Source organism: Mesoplodon mirus, assembly GCF_964341445.2.
Source record: "Mesoplodon mirus genome assembly, chromosome: 3".
Classification (NCBI taxonomy): Eukaryota; Metazoa; Chordata; class Mammalia; order Artiodactyla; family Ziphiidae; genus Mesoplodon; species Mesoplodon mirus.
The window spans coordinates 9,679,571-9,698,984 of NC_138978.1; the positions used below are offsets into that span (position 1 = coordinate 9,679,571).

The 19,414-nt window shown below is 46.9% G+C and overlaps 1 protein-coding gene across 4 annotated transcripts in view; it reads left to right on the top strand.

Moving 5' to 3' along the window:
• Window positions 1-19,414, top strand: part of VPS13D (vacuolar protein sorting 13 homolog D) — a 246,835-nt gene that overhangs the window by 196,266 nt on the left and 31,155 nt on the right. The gene's annotated exons all lie outside the window — the stretch shown is intronic.

A 19,414-nucleotide genomic window follows, 5' to 3' on the forward strand; every position in this document is an offset into this window, starting at 1 on the left:
GGCCATAGGCTGTGTCTTGCTCCGAGGCCCCATGACGTGGTTTGAGAATCCCTGCAACTGCGGTTCACCACATGGGTCTGTCCCTTCTTAGCTCTCCTTCCACTTGAAAGTGCCAGCCAGTTCCCCAACCTCATAAAGAAACTCCCCAAGGAAGTTGGCAGTTCTTCTGTGGGATGCTGTCTTGCCTTGATACCAGCTGAGACAGGAAATCAGTGGCAGCCCATATGGCTCCAAATCTCATAGAATCCAACAACTTTAACTTCGCTGTTTGTGTTAGTGGCCTATTTTAGCCTCCCTTTTTCAGAGTGACTAATTGGGGATCTTATCAACAAAGGGTATAATGAATGTTACAGTTCCCAGCCAAGCTGGACTCCACTTAAGCCCAGAAGGATTTCGCTGCTGCCTGGTTAATGGATATTCCCTGAGTGAATCAGTGTCCCCTTTTAGAACGCCTAGGGCCTGGGCCATGTCCACACCCTATCTCTCCCTCAAATAGGATTTGAAGTGAAATCGTCCCCAATTAAAATGAATCCATTTTCTGTCACCAGGAAACCTTACTGATGACACATTACTGCACTAGGGGAAATGCTTAAGATTGTAGACTGGGACCACATAATATGTTCTGCCAGAATGTCTTCCATCTGGAAGCAGCTGCTTTTTTAAAAAAGGATCTGTAGAGTTTACTTTAGTTAATTTTACATCCTCTTCTCAGACACAGAGCTGAAATAATCCTTGAGTATATTTTGAAGCATTTATGGAGTTGGGAAGAGGGGCAGGAGGGAGCCTTCAAAAGTATTTCCAGTTAGTTTTTCCATGTCTGCTCAAAGCCCAAGAAGTCTGCCACAGGTATTTTGTTAGGACAGTAAGACCTAATGAAGCATGAGTAAAGCGGAAGGCCCCTAAGAATTCCAGAAGATCCATCCTCATCCTTAAAATCCAAGAGTGGTCAAGGGACTGAGTGAGTTGCTTCCAAAAGGGTCTGAGGTGTATGTGTTAAATTGAGAAATGTTATTATTTTGCGCTGTAAACTCGAATGACGTTGACCAGAAAGAAATCACTTGCATTTTGTACACTGTCAGTTTGGAAATCTTGATAAAGTTTTGCATATTTTTTAGGGCGCAAGATGGTTGCTGCAGAAAGGTGGTGGTGTCATTTTTACCAGTTGTCTGGCTTTGCTGTAGGAGGTTCTGTTTAGTGTCAGTCCGTGTATATCTGTCACTCATTCATTTTTTAATTAGTAAATATTGATTGAAAATTGCCTAAGAACTCAGGGTTGGGAATATAACAGAAAGCAAGGCTATCCCTAGTCTCAAAGGACTTCCAGTCAAGCGGGGCAGCACACATAAAACAAATAATCATATAAATAATAATTTGCTAAACTTGCGATAAATGACACAGGAGATTTACAGAGTGCTGTGAGACTGTATAATTAGAGAAGGCAAGGAGCAGAAGGTTTGCTAACGTGGGGTCAGTGGGGTCAAGGAAGGCTTTTCTAGGGAAGTGATATTTGAGATGAAGCCTGAAGTTAGAAGTATGACTTGGCCAGGTGAAGAGAAGAAAGAATCACCTTCCAGGTAAAGGGGTGCAGAGAAGCTATGCAGCTTGTCTCAAAGCGACCAACAGTTGGGCAGTCTAATTCAAGTGCCCAGAATGGCTGTCTTATGGTCACCCACTCCTCCTAGAAACAAAAGCTCTAGTGATGGGTGAGGGGCAGCCAGCTAGCCGTGGGCCTACAGACACAGAAGCTCATAGCGGGGGGCATTAAGCTGCTGCCTGTCCTCTCTGTCCCTGGAGGAGCCAGTAGTGGGAGAGCCAAGGCTGCAGTTACCACGTGCTAGACCTGTGAACTGAGGGCCTCAGAGAGGCTTGGCCCTTTACCCTTCATTGCACTGAAAAGGCACTACAGATTCTTCGGAAACTCTTTAACCAATTTCCCTTAGTCCATTCGTCTAGGTCCAAAAGTAGGCTTATTAACAAGGAGACAAGCACTAGAGAGAAAAGAGCACTTGACCCTGAAAGCCATAGCCCTCGGCCCCAGCCCCCTCACCTATGAGCTTTGGGCCCTTGGTCAAGCCTCCTAGCCTTTCGAAGCCTCTGTTTCTTCCTCTATGAACAGGGATAAATATACCTGTTTATTTATTCTATCTCTCAGAGGTTTGAAGCCCAACCAGAGTTATTTTAATGTGGATGCTATAAAGAACTATAAAATGCTGGGTGATATTATTTTTGAAGTCACATTAAAGGAGCAGAGAGATTTTTTGCAGGTGGAGAAATGTTGCAGTGCCTTAAGGGTTTGTTCTGATGACACTGTGATCTCTTAGGAACGTACTAGCTCTACCAAGGGATAAATCACCCTGATTTCTTGGAAGTGAGTTATAACCATCTCCAACCATCCCTGTTGATTGAACAGGATCCAGGGGTGTTACTCAGGGTTTTTCCCCACTGTTTAGACAACAGGGACTAACTAATGATTTGAAGGGATTAGAAGTGAGGTTCTGACCGAGGGCTGACCTGAGCCCAGGGACTGAGCCAGCGATAGAACCCAGGAGTCCAAGGGCTCTGCCTCTGAGTCCGCTCTTGGAATGAGACTTTCTGCTTCCTTTGTAATATTTCATCCAAGTGAGGGCTTCGATCTTAGCATCTATGTTTTAACTGACCCAAATTTTAAGCAGATGATAGCAAAATAAGCCATAAAACTGTGGAAGGCTATTCCTTCCAGTAATCCATCTGAAAAGTGGCCTTACAGGAAATATTGGCTCCTTTTTGTGTTTATTTGAACACGATTTTATTTATAGGGAACCCCCCCCCCAACTTGAGTTCTTTTAGATTAAAATACTTCCAAGTTCCTCTCCTTGTTGGAGTGTGCAGGAGTTCCAAGAAGACAGCCACCTACCTTTTCCCTGAAATTTCCATGCAATCTAACAGTTCTTGGGAAGGCAGGTGGGGGTGGGGGAGAGGAGAGGGTGGAGGACAGCAGAGCCTTTGGCCTCAACATGAATGCTGTGGACCCGTATCCCCTGCTGCATTTGTTAACTGTACAAGTATGTGTGGTTTGGAACTGAAGGAAGAAGCCTTTTCCAAGGCAACGTTCTGCTGGCTCAGGTTGCATCTTCTCGTCTCCGTGTGTTGAGCCACATTTGTCTGTTCCCAAGTAAAGTTTATGAAAATGGCACCGATGCAGCCACACTTGTGGTGCCATTGAAGTCATGCAGACAAGCCTGCCACCCTTCAGGAGACCAGGCCAAAGCAGGGCACCCGCTGGGCTGCACGTCCAATTCTCTGCGTGTGTGGTGGTATTTGCTGGTAGCGTTTAAAAAGATACTTGGGTAGAAAGCCTCAGAGACCCAGGAGCAGCAAAAACACCATGGAAAAGAAAGAAAGGTCTGACCCTGAGCTATTTATTTGCTTGTTTATTTCTCTGAGTACCATATGTCGTACCCTTGGGGTCGCATGACGTTTTGAGAAAGTAGCAGATGAAGATTTATGAAGCTGGGCCCCTGGGGTTTCCTCCAAAATATTTCTTCACCTTTTTCATCAAGACCCAGAACGGGGGTGGGGGGAGAAGAGGGAGTTGGCAGAACCTGAAATATTTAAACTAATTTAACAAAGCTCAGGAGTGTGGGGGCTTATCTCATTATTTAAGTTAGATAAGGAGGAAGGGGGAATCTGAAGGATAATGATAGATCATCATTTAAGAACATAGCATCAAGACTCCGATAATGTTCTGGAATCCCGGGACCCTGGTATTGTGCACGTAGATGTAAACTCCAGTTGCTCTGAGAGCTTTTGAGTCACCATTTGGTTGGTTTCACAGAAAAGATTTACGGTGGGCATATTTGACTTCTGCAGTGCACATACTCCCAAGACACCATCCAAAATCTGTTAGAGACTTTCCACTAATGGCCTCTTAGATGTGCAATGGAAATGGATTTTTTTCAGGAAAAACCCTTTTTGTTAGTGTTTGCATCTTACCCATGACTCTCCAGGATGAAAGGTCATCCGAGCCTGAATGCTGTCAGGTTGGACAGGTGAGAAGAAAATCAGCAAAGGGCATTTCGGGAAGGCTTCTCCTGCCCTTCCAGTCTCGTCTGGCAACACTGCTCTGAGAGCAGCCGTTTGCCCTCCTTGGTATCATACATAACACATCAAGCAGCATTGGCTTGAATTGAGCCTTTAGGGAACTCCCAAAGGTAAAAGTTGAATACACATTTAAATGTTTGTTAGGCTGTACCAGAGCTCTCCGTTCTTTCCACCAGCGTTTCCTTCTGAGGCACAGCACGGTGGACCGACGCCCCATGGATCTCGAGGCAGAGGCAGTCCAACATGTCCTGGAAAGTTTCTGCTTCATCTTAAAACTGTAAATGAACTTTACGGTTTATCCCATGCTTGTTTTAATAGGGTAATGTTTTAAATCGCTACCCAGTAAAACTAAGCATTCAGAAAGATACACCACGTCATCCTGTAGCTACTGCCTCCTGCTCATTTAAGAAGTACAAGATACCCCTTCCAGACGAGTTCTGTAGACCCTCGCAGCATCGATAGAAAGCCGTGGTTGTTGGTGTGGGTGAAAAGCAAGAGCCTAGTACAGGTTGGACCCTGAGGCTCTGTTTCTCATCTTCGGGCATATCTGTCTGCTGGCTTGGTAGCCATCTGCTGGGGCCATGTTGACATGTCAGTTTTATCATGGGAAGGAACGCGGTTTCAGTGAAACTCGAAAAGTACTTTTGCATCCGGCTGAAGGGAAGGGACTGTTCATATCTCTCCTGTTATCCAAAAGTGGCCCTGTGGCTCTAGGGACAGCCCCTCTGTCTGTCTTCTTCTCACCCTTGGGTGTGAGGTGAGAGTCCTGTGTTCTCACTTCCCGATCTTGCCACACCAGGCCTTTCCCAAGAATGCTTGAAGGTAGATGGATCCTTCTCTCACTCCTCCTGAGCAAACCCAGAAGAAGAAACAACATTCAGAGCTGTGCTAATGATATACGATGTCTCACTCGGGTCTGAAATTAAGCTGATGAAGTTACAGGATAAGACATTTCTAAGAAACATCTTAACAGTCCTTCATGCCTTATAAGTTAAAATTTCTCTCACAGGAACACAAGCAGAGAAATCTTATTTTCTAAGACAGACTTCTTCCCTCTTGCTGAACTCTAAATACTGTATTCCCCTTTCACTCAAAGGCTCCAGACGATGCCATTCTCATTATAACTTATGGAAAGCTCAAATCTGTTGATGGAAAAAAAAAAGTGTGTGTGTTCCTGCACACACATATTTGAGAAAAGCCTTTCCATTTCTGAAATCCCATGACTCATTTTTATGCAAGATTATCTGTTAGGGAAAAAAACCACTTTTTTGGTCATGGTACATTATTATCGTTTCTAGAAAGGAGAGCATCTATTTTTTGCCATTTTTGGCTTGCAGAGATGACTGACTTCATGGAAACGGCACTACCCTGCTTCCAAAAGTAAAAATAAATTGAATTCAGGCATGTACATCTTTGAGGTACAGTCCTGCTATCCCAACTAGCAGGTCTTTGCTCAAAGAAAATAGAATGGGAAGTGTGATTGCTTTCTGATTTTGATTTCTTCCATTTAAACATTAACTAGTCGGTCTAGCCCTTGTACCTGTAGTCCCTTCCTTGTTCAGTGACTTGATTTTTAAAACCCTGGAATGACACCCAATCTTACATACATAAGGTATGCATTTGAGATTTTTGCTTTGAACTTCAAGAGAAACAGAAGTGTATTTCTTCCTGAGAAAAATTTATATTCTCTGTATTAGAGAAGAATGAAAAGCCATTTAACTGTTGGTGGAATTCCTCTGCAAAGGCATTAGGTTTACTTATTCTTAGATTTTGATGGCAATCCTATGTCTTTCAAATGTTTTCCCTTACAGAATCATCCCTCTTGGCCCAGGATGAAATTGGAATCTCCCTTAAAGAAAAGATTCAGGTTTGAGTTCCTATCCCCTGCTCCCAGAGAGCTTTAGCCAGTAAGAGAATTCTGAGATCGATAGAGGACATATGGGCTAGCAGAGAATTGAAGACTGTAGTATTGTTTTACAAGTGAAGGCTTGTAATCTTTGGTGGAAGAAAAGGTAGGTTTGGGTGTTATTAACCCTGAGTTTCCTTGCCCCGATACCTTTATCTAGCACTCTTTTGCCAGACTGCCTCTCAGAGACAGACCTTTGCTAAGTTTCTCACTAATCTGTCAAATGGTGTTGGGAAATGAGATTGAACTAGTAAAACATTTTAATCACAGTCTACCCTAAAAGAAAGTTTTATTATATTGGGCTTATGTAACTCAAATCAGGTTAACAGTGTTACTTTACTCACCTGTATCCTTAGTGGATTTACTTTAATACGCAGAGGAAACTGATTTCCAGTTAGCACAAGATTTATACATATGGGACCTTTTAGGACAAAGGTTCTCAAAATAGGGTCTAAGGACCCCTGGGGAACCCCCAAACCTTCCAGGGATCTATAAGGTCAACCCTATCTTTATATATTTATACATCCATTCATATGTCGATATATAGATGAATAAACAACTATTTTTATCATAATATTCTCTAATGAATGTACAGCAGAGTTTTCCAGGAGCTACGTACACAATGTGTGATATTACAACAGGTTGGCTGTAGAAGCAGATAAGAGAATGCAGCTGTTTTCGATTAAGTACGACTTAAAGAGATTTGCAGAAATGTAAAACACTGCCGTTCTTCGCACCCTCCTGGGACTCCATGAATATACCACCGGTTAATATACCTCTCTACCTGGTTAATTTCCTTGACAAGCTAGTCTATTTGAAACTGTGGTGATGATCCATCATCCTGCTGATAAATAGCACGTATCGGCAATGGTGGATTAATGCGGATCAAACTGTAGGAGCCGCTGTAATGTGATGCTTCAGTTTGGCTTCGTGCCACCGATTGTCAGCCCTCCTGGTTTGCTCCTGACTTTTACTGGGTTTCTTGAAGGAACCGTTGGAAAGATTTTATCACACATCAGAAAGACCTCTCACAATAATTTACCTAATTTAGTCCTTCACCTTAACCTACTATCCCAATAAATTTTAACTTCAGCAGCATGGTAAGTGCACAGCAGATGACTTCAAAGTGCAAGGTCCATCTTGTCAAAAGGCCACTCGGCTGTGTTAGCAGTGCCCTGAGCTTGTTCAGGAAATCGAGAAGGCGTATCTCTGTCAGACGGACGGTACTTGGCAAAAACTCAGTTTTCCACCCTAGCAAAGTTGGTGAGCAGGATAAACCTACAATATTTAGATAAGCTCCTTTGAACTCCTTGTGGAAAGCAGTTTTTATGAGGCAGTTCTTCTGTGTTAACACCAGAGACAGCTCCTAGTAGATTTTCCCCAAACATACTTCAAACGTAGACAATGGCAGGGGTGACCCAAGCTGTATCATAAAACCCAGGGACTGCTGAAAACTTCAAAGGAGAGTCAGAGCAGAACTTCACCTCTCATTATGAGGAGGATGGGTCACAGGAATCCTGGCTCACCCTGGTGTCTTGGGACTGATTGAATCCAGTGTAACCTCACTGAATACTTCCAGGATGAACAGAGGACAGGGCTCTTCGTTCCCCTGGACTTTACCGAGCTACTCCAGCAGCACAGTTAGGGTAGCGAGACTGGCACCTGCCCACCTGCCAGGGCATCAGGAGGCCAGATTACCATGTGTGAGTGCCTTCACATCCCTAGTGAAAAGATGCGAACCTCAGAGAGTTTTTATGTTTTTGTTTGAACTATTGAGGGGCCCCATTAATTCAGTTAATGAGTTTGTGATATTCAGACCTGATTGCTTAGTGAGCTCTCTGGTTTCACGTGTAGGCGAATTGACAGTAGAAGTTCATCAGGTGGTGAAGCATTGACCTCCTACTGTATTCCAGGCATATAATAGGTATTAAGTACCCAAAATAGTTAAATCCTTCAGGACAGACTGCTGTGAGGAATCTTCCAGATTCTTGAGAAATCATCAAGCTGTTTGTGGGTTAATATTCTTGAATTACTCTTACACGTCCATTGAAGCAAGTTGCCTATGGCTTTCTTGAAGTACCCCTTTATTGGTGATTTGACTTGCTGTTTGTTCTTAAAAACACCAAAACTGCATTTGTATGTCGGTGGTGTATATGGGGTGGTGTGTGTTGGTGTATATTTGGTAGTTACAGGCACTTTTTCCACATCATTAGGTCTGTCACAGCCCTTTCAAAACAAATCATTATCGTTTTACTGATTGTTTACAGTTGGATAATTATCTCTTGATTTTTCAATTATTCTTTCCACCTTAAACATATTTACTGAATATTCTTCAGTGCCTGCAGTTAATAAGAGCAGTGCTCTTAAAAAAATCTATCATGTTGACCTTAATGATCTCATTATAACTCATTATCTTTTTGTCTTTTCAAATTGAAGTTTATTTTCTCAGAGTCCCTGCATGCCCGCACTTTCAGAAGTCAAAGACTCCTACGTGTGTGAACTCAAAACCCAGCAGTCAACTGCCCCACCCCACCTCTTCCCCTCTCCCCTGCAGGCAGCCACCTCCAGCATTTCTGGCTGTTTCTTCAATTGGAGGCGTTTTCCTCTGTGTTTCTAAAAGAAAAAAAGTGACCGTAGTGCCCGTTTCTTGATGTCATTTGACTTCCTACTGCTGTCCACGCATGTCCCCCGCCCCCTTCACGCCCCACTTTTCAGTATACTGTAGTTATACCATCATTTTCGGGTAAGTCAATAATTCCATTTTTACATTATTACGGCTATGTAAATAATATTCCCAGTGAAGCCATGTAGGTTACTAGGATTATGTTTCCCTTTTGGTTTAACTTTGTAGTTTGTTTTTTCCCCCTAGAGTCAGTAACCACTTTTATTATTGTTTGCTTAGTTATATACACACATACCCAATTTATCCTCAAACTCTTGTCTGCTTTCAGCTTTTTTTACTCCGAGGTTAGTAACTCCTTTTTAAAAGATTTTTTTGTATCTGCCTCTTACTAATACATCTATACACTCTCCTGTATAGGCTTAAAAATGTATTTAGTAATTAATTTATCAGTTACATGGTTTTCCTTAGAGTGCCTTCCCCTAGCTGCCCCTGCTCCTATCCGGATGGCCCGCTCTCTAGCTCCTCTGTAGAGCGAGCACCCTTGTTCTCTCCTGAGTTTCCTTCTCCTGTTTGTTTGTTTGCTTGTTTGTGTATTTCTGGCTGCGTTGGGTCTTCATTGCCACGTGGGGGCTACTCTTCGTTGCGGTGCGTGGGCTTCTCATTGCGGTGGCTTCTCTTGTTGTGGAGCACGGGCTCTAGGCACGTGGGCTCAGTAGTTGTGGCACGTGGGCTCAGTAGTTGTGGCTCATGGCTTGCGGGCTCAGTAGTTGTGGCTCGTGGGCCCTAGAGCGCAGGCTCAGTAGTTGTGGCGCACGGGCTTAGTTGCTCTGCGGCATGTGGGATCTTCCTGGACCAGGGCTCGAACCTGTGTCCCCTGCATTGGCAGGCGGATTCTTAACCACTGCGCCGCCAGGGAAGTCCTCTCCTATTTGTTTGGTTTGGTCTTTTTCTTTCACGAATAGAGACAGTTCCCAGATGTTTGATGATTCTTGACTAGCTGTTCTCCTATTTTAAGATGAGGCACCGGTCAGCAGATTGAGGGCTCCCTGTGTGGGGCCCGGGGCCTTGCCGTGAAGGATCAGGTTGGGGGGACCTGTAGATGCTCATCTTCTGTGGAGGAGGAGCAGGCTGGGCTGCGGGTGGGAGAGGGCCCTACAGGTCTCACTGCTTCTTATACAGACTTTCACCCCGTCTTCCTGTTTTCACCACCTCGCAGACAGGCCTCCCTGTTCCTCCCTGATGCCCCAGGCCCTCAGAGCTCTTCGGTGCCTCCGTCTTTCTGAAATTTAGCAGTTAACCTACCAATTAGCTCACTGCTTTGTGGCTGCTACTCCCTCAGGCTTACATCTCAGCACCACTTGTCCATCTGCTCTTCAGCTTCTAAAATATTGTTGACACCTTCTCTTTATCCTTTTGGATCCGTGCCACCTGTATCCCTTTGCTTTCGCTTTAGAGGGGTCTCTGGACTCCGTCTGTCGTATTTGATCAGAAGTTCTATAATTTAGAGTTTTCATTAATTCATTCCTCTTTTCTTGATGTCGTTTCTCCTCCACATCCAGCTAGTAGCTCAGAATTAATGTGGTTTTACTGAAATCCATATACGTCGTTTCTGCTAAAACATTCTTTGGAGTTTGGTGGTGTTAATAAATAAGAATATTGCTAACATGTTTAAACCTTTACTATGAATGTTTACTATGTCCTGTGTACTTTACATGTATTATCTCATTTAATCGCCATGACAACGTTTGAACAACATCTGCTTAGGCGGTCAGCGGCCCTTCTTTCCCAGGAAGATTTAGAACGCATCTGGAGAGGGGTCGTTGCTAGTCCCAACCCCGGCTTTACGTCTGGTATTGGTCTTTAATCTCTCATTCCGTGTGTTGTAAAAGAAACAGGTTGTGGAAGGCTCTTGTCAGATCCTGGGAACATGAAAGAAATAGCACACCCCACAGTAGTGACATGGCCCTGTCCCCACCCCTCGCTGAACCATAAAAGCTATTCAGAGGGGCCCGGCAGCTGGTGAGCAACTGTACTTAGATCCTGGGTGCTGATGGGTGTTTTGTAGTTTCCAAGGGAAAGTTGCTGAAAGCTTTCTTATCTTGACACGCCAAGGGCAAGAGGTCTTTCTTCAAAGAGAAGCCCTTGTTTCAGAAAGAGACGTGGAAAGAACATAAAGTCACAGGTCTTCCCCAGTTCTGGAGAAGAAGCGGGAAGGAGCGCTGTGGAAGCCAGTGTGAAAAGAAACCGAGCATTTGCAAGGATCAGGAAGGGGCTCCCGGAGCACTGCTTGGTTCCCACGTCCGTAACACGAGGTCAGAGGGCAGCCCTGGGTGTGAGTCATCTCACTGCTATTTCTTAGCTGTGGCCCAGAGCAAGTTTTTCCCCCTTAACGTCTCCAAGGTGAGATTCCTTTGACTCATGTGGAATAGGAATAATAATGCCTACCTCAGTGGGTGGTTATATGGAGTAGGTGACATAATGTATATAAAGCACTTAGCCTGACATGTGGCGTGTAATTAGGGCTCCAGAAATGGCATCTGTGTCAGTATTCTCTCTGAATATGGGATGTTGAGCGTAAGTAAAACAGGGATTGTATCTTTACCTCTTACTTATAGCCGGTCCCTGAAAACTTGCCAACCACTTGCTATAGTGCTAAGATGAGAAATTCATGTGCCTTGCTGGGTTTTTGTCTTTCCCATTCTCTTTCTTCACACAAAATGGTTAAATTCAGGCCTACAAACCTGTGCTTGTTACGTGGTTAGAATTCTGGGTGGAGGAACTCACCTGGGCTCTCAGACTTGGTGTATGAGAACCCCACTGGAAAAGGTGTGCAGAGGCCACGAACTTGCTCTGAACCCGCTTGTGAAGAGCAGGTGATCCCAAACTATTGTTAGTGTCTGCTGTAAATGATATGCCTCTGGGTTCGAGCAGAGTTCAGCCAAAAGCCCCACATGACATGGAAATCTGTCCTGGAGCCAGGTTTGTCGGGTAAAAGTTATGTAGCGAATGTCTCCAAACATTGGCATCTGTTGTCTGCCAAGGGTAGGACAGCCGAGAATGATAGAGTGCTTACGGAAATTCGGATGGGGCATGCGACCCTGTGACAGCTGACACACTGTTTCAGGCCACTGTTGCTCACCCAGCTCTTCTGATAAACAGCTTTAAAAGCATTACGTGGTTTGGAAAGCATTCTTCAAAAACGGTTATATTTTCCAGACGCATGACAGTCCACTGTTTAGTATTGTTGAAGGGTTTTGAACTGTAGAGTCAGATCCCCCTTCAGTGGGGCTTTTGGAACTGTGGGGGGCTTATCTGTCTGACTCCTACCAGGACGGTCTCACAACAGTGTTATCATGTAGGTCGGGGTCCCCTATGTCTGCTCCAAAAAATAGAAGTGTTCTTGGGTTCAGGACTAGAGTTTAAAGGGATTTAGACTCTTTCATCTCTGGCTGGACGTGATGGGCTCTTTAAAGCACTGCTTTCGCCACGCACCTGTTTGTTCATGCTTTCTGCATAATGAAGGTAGGAGATGACTTTGGATATTATAAGGAGCCTTTGAAAATGAGCTTTCTCTAGATTATAAATGCTCATTTCATAATTCATTTCAAAAAGCATTTTCCCATTTGTCCTATTTCCAGAAATTTAGCTCCTTTAGGAAATTCTGAGTGTCACTGGGCAAGGAGGTGGCTCATGGGGGAATAGGCAGTGCCCAGGCTGGACAGTGCATTTGGGACGTAGACTTATGTCGACCATGTGCTAAATACAGAGTACTCTAGTGACAGATTTTTAAGACACTTTTACTGAAGTCTAATATACAACAGGGGTTTTGTTTTGTTTTGTTTTGTTTTTTAAGTTTGGGGATAGGATTCATGAGATTTTAATTCTTATTCCCAAAATGCAATGGTGGAGCTGACAGAGTGGCCCGGAACATCATTCTGATTTATCGTGTTGAAGGGCCAGCAGCTCACATTCTTTCAATGATGTCAGTGTAGGATCAGTTCCTCCTTGACTCGAGTCTCTGTGATCAAAAGAACCTATCTGGATGTTCCCTTTGGGTGCTGGAGAGCGTGGCCTCTTGGCAAGAGAGCAGGATTGTGAAGCGTGAGACCAGAACCCTGATTCCAGCCCTGACACTACTTTGCTTTGTGGCCTCCTGCAAACAGCTTTTCATCCCCTCCTCAGGTCAGTCTTCCCACTTCAAAGGGAGTGAGGGTCAGCCTTGCCCTGGTCATGTCTGCGTGGCTGAGGGGTGACTCCCTGGAGGAATGGCACAGAGGCGGCTCCCTTAGGCTGGCCCCGCCACCAGGAGGAAGCTGGGCACTGGGACGAAGAAAGCCCAGGCAGGACATATGAGCTCTTGATACCGTTTTCTAAAAATAAAAAGGCAGTAGGTGAATGTGAGGCAGTGTGTACCTAAACTATCCCTGAGCAGCCCTGGGCCCAGCCTTAGCCCAGCGGGCTTAGCACCGTTCAGGTCGGTTACATCTCATCCCCTGCGGTGTGGACTCTGTGGCCAAGTCTGCACTGTCACTGCTTCAGCCCTCCCTCTGACTTCCCCTTCGGGAAACTAAAGTGCCCCTAGGGTGACAGGCTAGGTCACACGGGGGAGTATGTGAGGATGGCCTACGTAGAACCCCTTATAAACGGACCACTTCCCACACGCCCAGTCATCACAGAGCTACTTGAATGTTCACAGTTTCTTTTAGCTGATGGCCAAGAAATCAGTGTTCAAAAAAAAAAAACCCAAAAACCCTTGACAGAAGCCATTTTGCACCAAGAGTGGATGTGTGTGGTGTGAAACAGCAAATCTCAAAACGTATTTCCCAAACTAGTATCAAGTTAGTACTTCTTAGCCCTGTCCACAATGCTAGAATAAATAGTCCAGAAAACACAGAGGAGGGAAGTGTGTGGAACCGGGAGTCCACTGATGGCAGCTCTGGGCACATGTATTGGCCGTTGCTGCTGCATCCTTTTTGTAAGCAACTTGTGCTCCTGCATCTTCAGCGTCTGGCCTTGTTGTTTACTTATGATTTGTCTGTCCTTGGAATCTGGTCATCAAAGTGACCCCAAGATGGAGAAAGTCCAACAGGAAGTAGGGGCATCCAGGTCACTGCTCATAAGTTCTCAAAGTCTGTCCTGGTTCATAACTGAGTCTCATTCTCAGGCATGGGTCCAGTTTTCCAAATTTTAATGTATCAGAGAATACTGGCGTACCTGGGCTCAGGATGGGCCAAAACTAAAGCCCTCGGGAGCCCTTCTGTCGTGCACTGACACCTGATGGAGCCTGGATCCATTTATGAGGATTCGTGTAACCTGGGATACTGTGTGTGCAAGCGCTCTGTCGATTGTCCTGGGGGATGTGAGGCATTATTATGACGAAAGACGGAATTGAACCCTACACTTGTATATGAAAAGCTAGAGACATTAAACGGATGACACGTTTTTCTTGAGGATTTCCTAAATTAGCCCACCTCACTGTTTCTTGCCTCTTCTTTCCTGACTTTAGCGGTTCCCTATAACCTGTATTTTTAACAAACCAGTACAAATAGTGATTCTCAATAGCAAGAGACAATTTTCTGTGACCCATTCATGCCATGGCACCTCCTACCTACGCAAAAAAAGGTGCTGGAGGCTTTGGAATGACAAATTCATGAGCGCATCTCTAAACATCAACACAGTGGATAAGGAAGCATTGTGAGGAAAATGCACGAATGCAGTTTCCGTTCAGACACACATGGTTACCTTGAATCAGGAAGCACGACTTTCACCTTCAGATCGATTCAGGGTCTGATACGAAATAGGCCACTGACTTCAAGAGAGTCTATCAAAGAAGTCTGCCTCTGCACAGAACTGGAAAATGCCTTAGTGCCTGTCGTAGCTGGTATGGGATTCCTGGGTTTATTTTTAAACAAGCTTGGGCCCTAGAGTAGGGTTGCCTAACAGTGGCTGAAAGGACAAAACTGGCAGGAGAGCACAAAGTCCCCTCAAAGGCTTTCCCACCCGACCCTCTTCTTCCTGTCTTTGGTTTGGTTTGGGTTTGGGGTTTGTTCTCTCTGTGCCTCTCACTCCTTCTCTCTCTATTATGCTTGGACCTTGGTTAGAAGAGTTCTAGTGACCATCCCAGGCTCCCATAAGTCAGCCCAGTAGCCTCGTTTTTCAGGTGGACTGGCTGAGGCACAAGAGACGTACATGATGAACCATGGCCTCACAGCTCATCCCTTGGAGAGCCTGGATTCAGCTCCGGGATGACTTCCCTTCCAGCCATCAGATGGCATCCCCTGGAAGGAGCTGCCTTACGAGCTGCTCCAGGATTGCTCTCCGGTCCAGTTACACTCAAAACTAAAGTGAAGTCCCATCTATCTGGCTGCTTGTTTAACCCTTGTACACTAGTCAGAGATGCTGAAGATCATGGATGAGAGCAAATGGGCAGACTCTGCAGGTCTAACGCGTGGGACCTTCTCCTGTTTGATTCCAGGAGACCCAGTCCCCGGTGGACACGGCCCCTCCACAGCACGTGCGCACGCGCATTCACGGACAGTGCGCCCGTATCCTGCCCTTGTAGCCAAGGCCTGAAAAATACGTTTACTTTTTCCTGTATTAATGTTAAAAGTAAGACCGGCTACTAGTCAGTGTTTACATTGCCATCCCCTGTGGGACCTGGCAAGACTGGAAGATGCTGTAGAGCTGTGGCTCCTTTTGATGTCTGGGCTGTACTAGGGGCCAGCGCGCCTCCTGTGGTACCCCAGCATCCAGGGTTTCCCGGGAGGGGCGCCGCAGGGGGGCTTGGCTGCTGCTTCAGAGAAGGCTTATCAGAGATCAGACCGAAGGTTTTGCTTTTGTGAGAACGAAGTGCGATGGTCCATTCAGGAGCAGCTCGGGGCCTCCACGTAGGGGCCCAGGGCCTGCTGGGATGGGGTTTTACACTTGGGCTGTCCTTTTGCCCTTCCACTGAACTCTTTTCATTTCAGTCATGAGCAAACAGTCAGCGCCTGAACTAACAACCCCGCAGTCCTCCGAAGCACGGCTGGCTTACAGTACCGAACAAAGGGAGGGAGGGCCGCGTGGGCCGGCCCAGGCCGAGGAATGCGGCTTCAGGGTTCTGCTCCATAAATTTAACCAGCACGACGAAAAGGAGATAATATGAGCCTTCGTGATGATCTGAAGGGGGAGGTTCTGTGTCCCATTGATTGTGGTCTGGCCCAGGGCCAGGCCCAAGCCTGACCGACAGTTGAACCATATCGTTAAGGCGTGTAATACAGCTCGAGTCTTGTACTGCCGCCAATGAGTACATATCCACAGGGCAAAAGTTTATAAAGAGTTGAGGCTGTCCTGTTTAACCCTCTCACACTGCATGTAATAGACCCAGCTGCCATTCAGAACTTGCCCATCTGAGGTCATACAGGAAAGCCAGCACGTTTCTTTTCTTCAAACAGAGCTTTCCAGGACTGGGGAGAGGGAAGAGGCGCTGTCTAGAGAGGGTCAGGGCACAGCGATGCTTCCCTCCCGAAACGGAGCTGAGCTGCCTGCCACCTCCCCTCCTCCCCGGCCAGAAACGGGACACCTCAGTGCTTTATTCAAAGTAGCTCTCTGTTTGCAGGATAATGTTGCTGAAGGAAACGGGGCTGACACAACAGGAAACCTACCCGTCTCCGAGGAGGCTGCGCTGGTGGCAGAGGTGGTTGGATGCCGACATTGGAGCGTTCCCGTCGAGTTGCTGAGACTCCGGATGGTTCTGTCGCTTCCCTGCCGCCCAGCCTCCTCGAAGGCTGGTGATAGCCTCGCTTTCTGGCTTTCCACCGCCGAGCCCAAATGCTAAACCAGAGCAGGTGGGAGGCTGTCCCATGGAAAGCCTGTTAGCCCAGGGTGCTGACTGTCAGCGGCAGGCCGCCCCGTGGGGCTGCTGGCCCTTTATCAGGGGGCAGGGCCTAGAGAAGCCTGGTCCTCACAGTAATGCTGCACTGAGTAAATGTACAGACAGACAAGGCTTGGGCATAAGTACAGCCATAAAGAAAGGGCTGTCTGTCTTCAGAGGACCCGAGGAGAAAAGTTGGTTAAGGGAGTAGTTTAGTCCTAGCCATCAGCCAGTTGCATCCTTTGGCCAAACTGGGAGCCTACCTGTCCTTTGTGCTGTCCAGCAAAACATGTATTTCTGTCCTTCCAGATAGCTGCTTGTCTGCAGTGGACAAGACATCTTAGGTGGATGCCCGTGCCCTGGATGGCGATGCTCCAGATTTTGAATGTGTACTCATGCCACACACTGTTTTAAGCATTTTACATGTATTACTGTTTAATCCTCCAACGACTCAGTGAGGTGGGTACTGTATTTTCCCCATTTTACAGATGGGAAAGTTGAAGCACAGAGAAGTTACATAACTTGTTTAAAATCTCAAAGGTAATGAGAGAGGGAACCAGAATTTGAATGCTGGCAGTCTGAACGCAGAGCACACACTCCTAACTTCTGTGCTGCTTCTGGATCATCTCCTGGTCTCTTCCATCAAAAGGCTCTGTGATTTAAACCTGAGGCCTCTTACCCAGTCTCTCAGATCCACTTCCTTTTGATTCCTTTTTTTTTGACTGTGTTGGGTCTTTGTTGCTGTGCGTGGACTTTCTCTAGTTGGACTGAGCGGGGGCTACTCTTCATTGTGGTGCGTGGGCTTCTCATTTGCGGTGGCTTCTCTTGTTGCAGAGCACAGGCTCTAGGCGCGTGGGCTTCAGTAGTTGCAGCATGTGGGCTCGGTAGTTGTGGCTTCTGGGCTGTAGAGTGCAGGCTCAGTAGTTGTGGCACACGGGCTTAGTTGCTCCGCAGCATGTGGGATCTTCCTGGACCAGGGATCAAACCCATGTCCCCTGCATTGGCTGGCAGATTTTTAACCACTGCGCCACCAGGGAAGCCCCCCTTATGATTTTTTTTTTTTTTTTTTTTTTTTTTTACGGTACGTGGGCCTCTCACCGCTGCGGCCTCTCCCGTCGCGGAGCACAGGCTCTGGACACTCAGGCTCAGTGGCCATGGCCCACGGGCCCAGCCGCTCTGCGGCATGTGGGATCTTCCCAGACCGGGGCACCAATCCGCGTCCCCTGCATCGGCAGGCGGACTCTCAACCACTGCGCCACCAGGGAAGCCCCCACCCCTTACGATTCTTGAAGGTGGAGGGTGGGAATTGGATATCTGCCTATGACCCAGAATATTTGGGGAAAGACGCTAAGGCAATTAGTGAGGGAGGTGCTATAAACCCTAGACCTCGCAGCCTGAAGGGTGCTTATCACAGACTCTCACCCCTACCGGCCTAACCCAGAAGTGGCAGACGGTGTGCCTGGAGAATCAGGCCGCCAAGCGTTGTGTCCAGGAGCTGTGCTGTCCCTGTGTCTCTTCTGTATCTCAGCCCCTCCCCAAATGATGATCCTTCCAAATTCAGAATCTCTACTTTCACAAAATAGCAGTCACACATGCGGGTTCCAGCTTGTCTGTGCTCTGCCATCCAGCCAAGGCCATCTTCACCAGCTGGTGGCCCGGGAACTCTGAATGGGACACAGTATAGGAAGCCTTGGAAGGAGAAGAGAATGTCCAAGTATGTGCTCAGCATGCTGTAACCTTCTTTTGGTGGCCGAGGATAACTTCTGTTTATTTTGGTGCTGGGGGGCCTGCAAAAAGAGTTCTAGAGGTAGAAGAGACTAAAGGGCTGGCCACTTTCTGAGATTGCTGGAGTCTATCTAGTTAGGCTTCCATAGTCAAGGTGCTTTAAAATCCTAGAAATAGGCTCTGGTAGTCCCTGGATGGAGCTAACTCCATGGTTTGGACTCCATGAAATGATTGCTAAACCCACAGTTTAGAAGACCTTGGTAGTACTGGGTGTCTTTTAATGGGGCACCTATTTGGGGGTTCTCTTTGAGCTCATTCGGCATCAAGGAGCTATGCTGTGGCTGGTCTTTGGGGATGTGAAGAGAGAGAAATGCTAGGGGGGAGTGAGTGGTTAAATTGTAGGAAGGAATTCCGCTGCTCTTTTGAATTATTTTTGTTCCGTTTACCAATGATTAAAGATGCCATGAGGTGGCCAGATGATCCACGAAGCGGGATTTATAGAGATGCTTATCTGCAGAGATCGTAAGACAGAGAGCACTAGAAAGTTCCAGCACTTTATGTAACATGCAGAAGCAAGCCTGGTCTGAGCTGCTTGTATCTGAGCCATCCTTCGGAAAGGCAGCAGCACAAAGCAGCAGCTCAGGAGTCACCTCTTGGCTTATGTGTGACTCACCCTCCTTTGTCAGCATCAGGGGTGTCCCAGGCCTACCTGTTTCTCTCACCCCGAGGAACTCGTTCTTTGGAAAGCCACGTGCCCGCCCTCGCTAACTGCCTCTGCCCCCAGGTTCAGAGGGAGAAACAATCTCTCGGCGGACAGGAGCGGCTGGAGGAGGGGGGTCGTGTTTGTTTTTGTGTTAGCATGGCAGGAAGCAGTGTCGTGGCCTCTGCTGCACTGGACAGGCTCCCGGATGCACCTGCTCTTCCCAGAGGCCCAGCGAGGCCCAGGCAGGAGGGCCAGCGCCCACTGCTGCCTGGTCTGTGGTGCTTGCAGGCTTGTGTCCCAACGCCTGGGGAGGCCAACTGCAAAATGCAGGTGGTGGAACACGAGCAGTGGCTGGCCCCAGATTGGGGGTGGGGGGCTTTACTCTGCTGTCCCCTCTGTCTGAAAGGGTCTAGCATCTTTCCCCTCTGCCTCCTTGGCTCTCAGCAAGTTCTCCCACATTTTGGATCCACATTTTTTTCTAGTCCTGTAGAGGAAAGCCCCGGTCCAGTGACTCACGTGGACTCA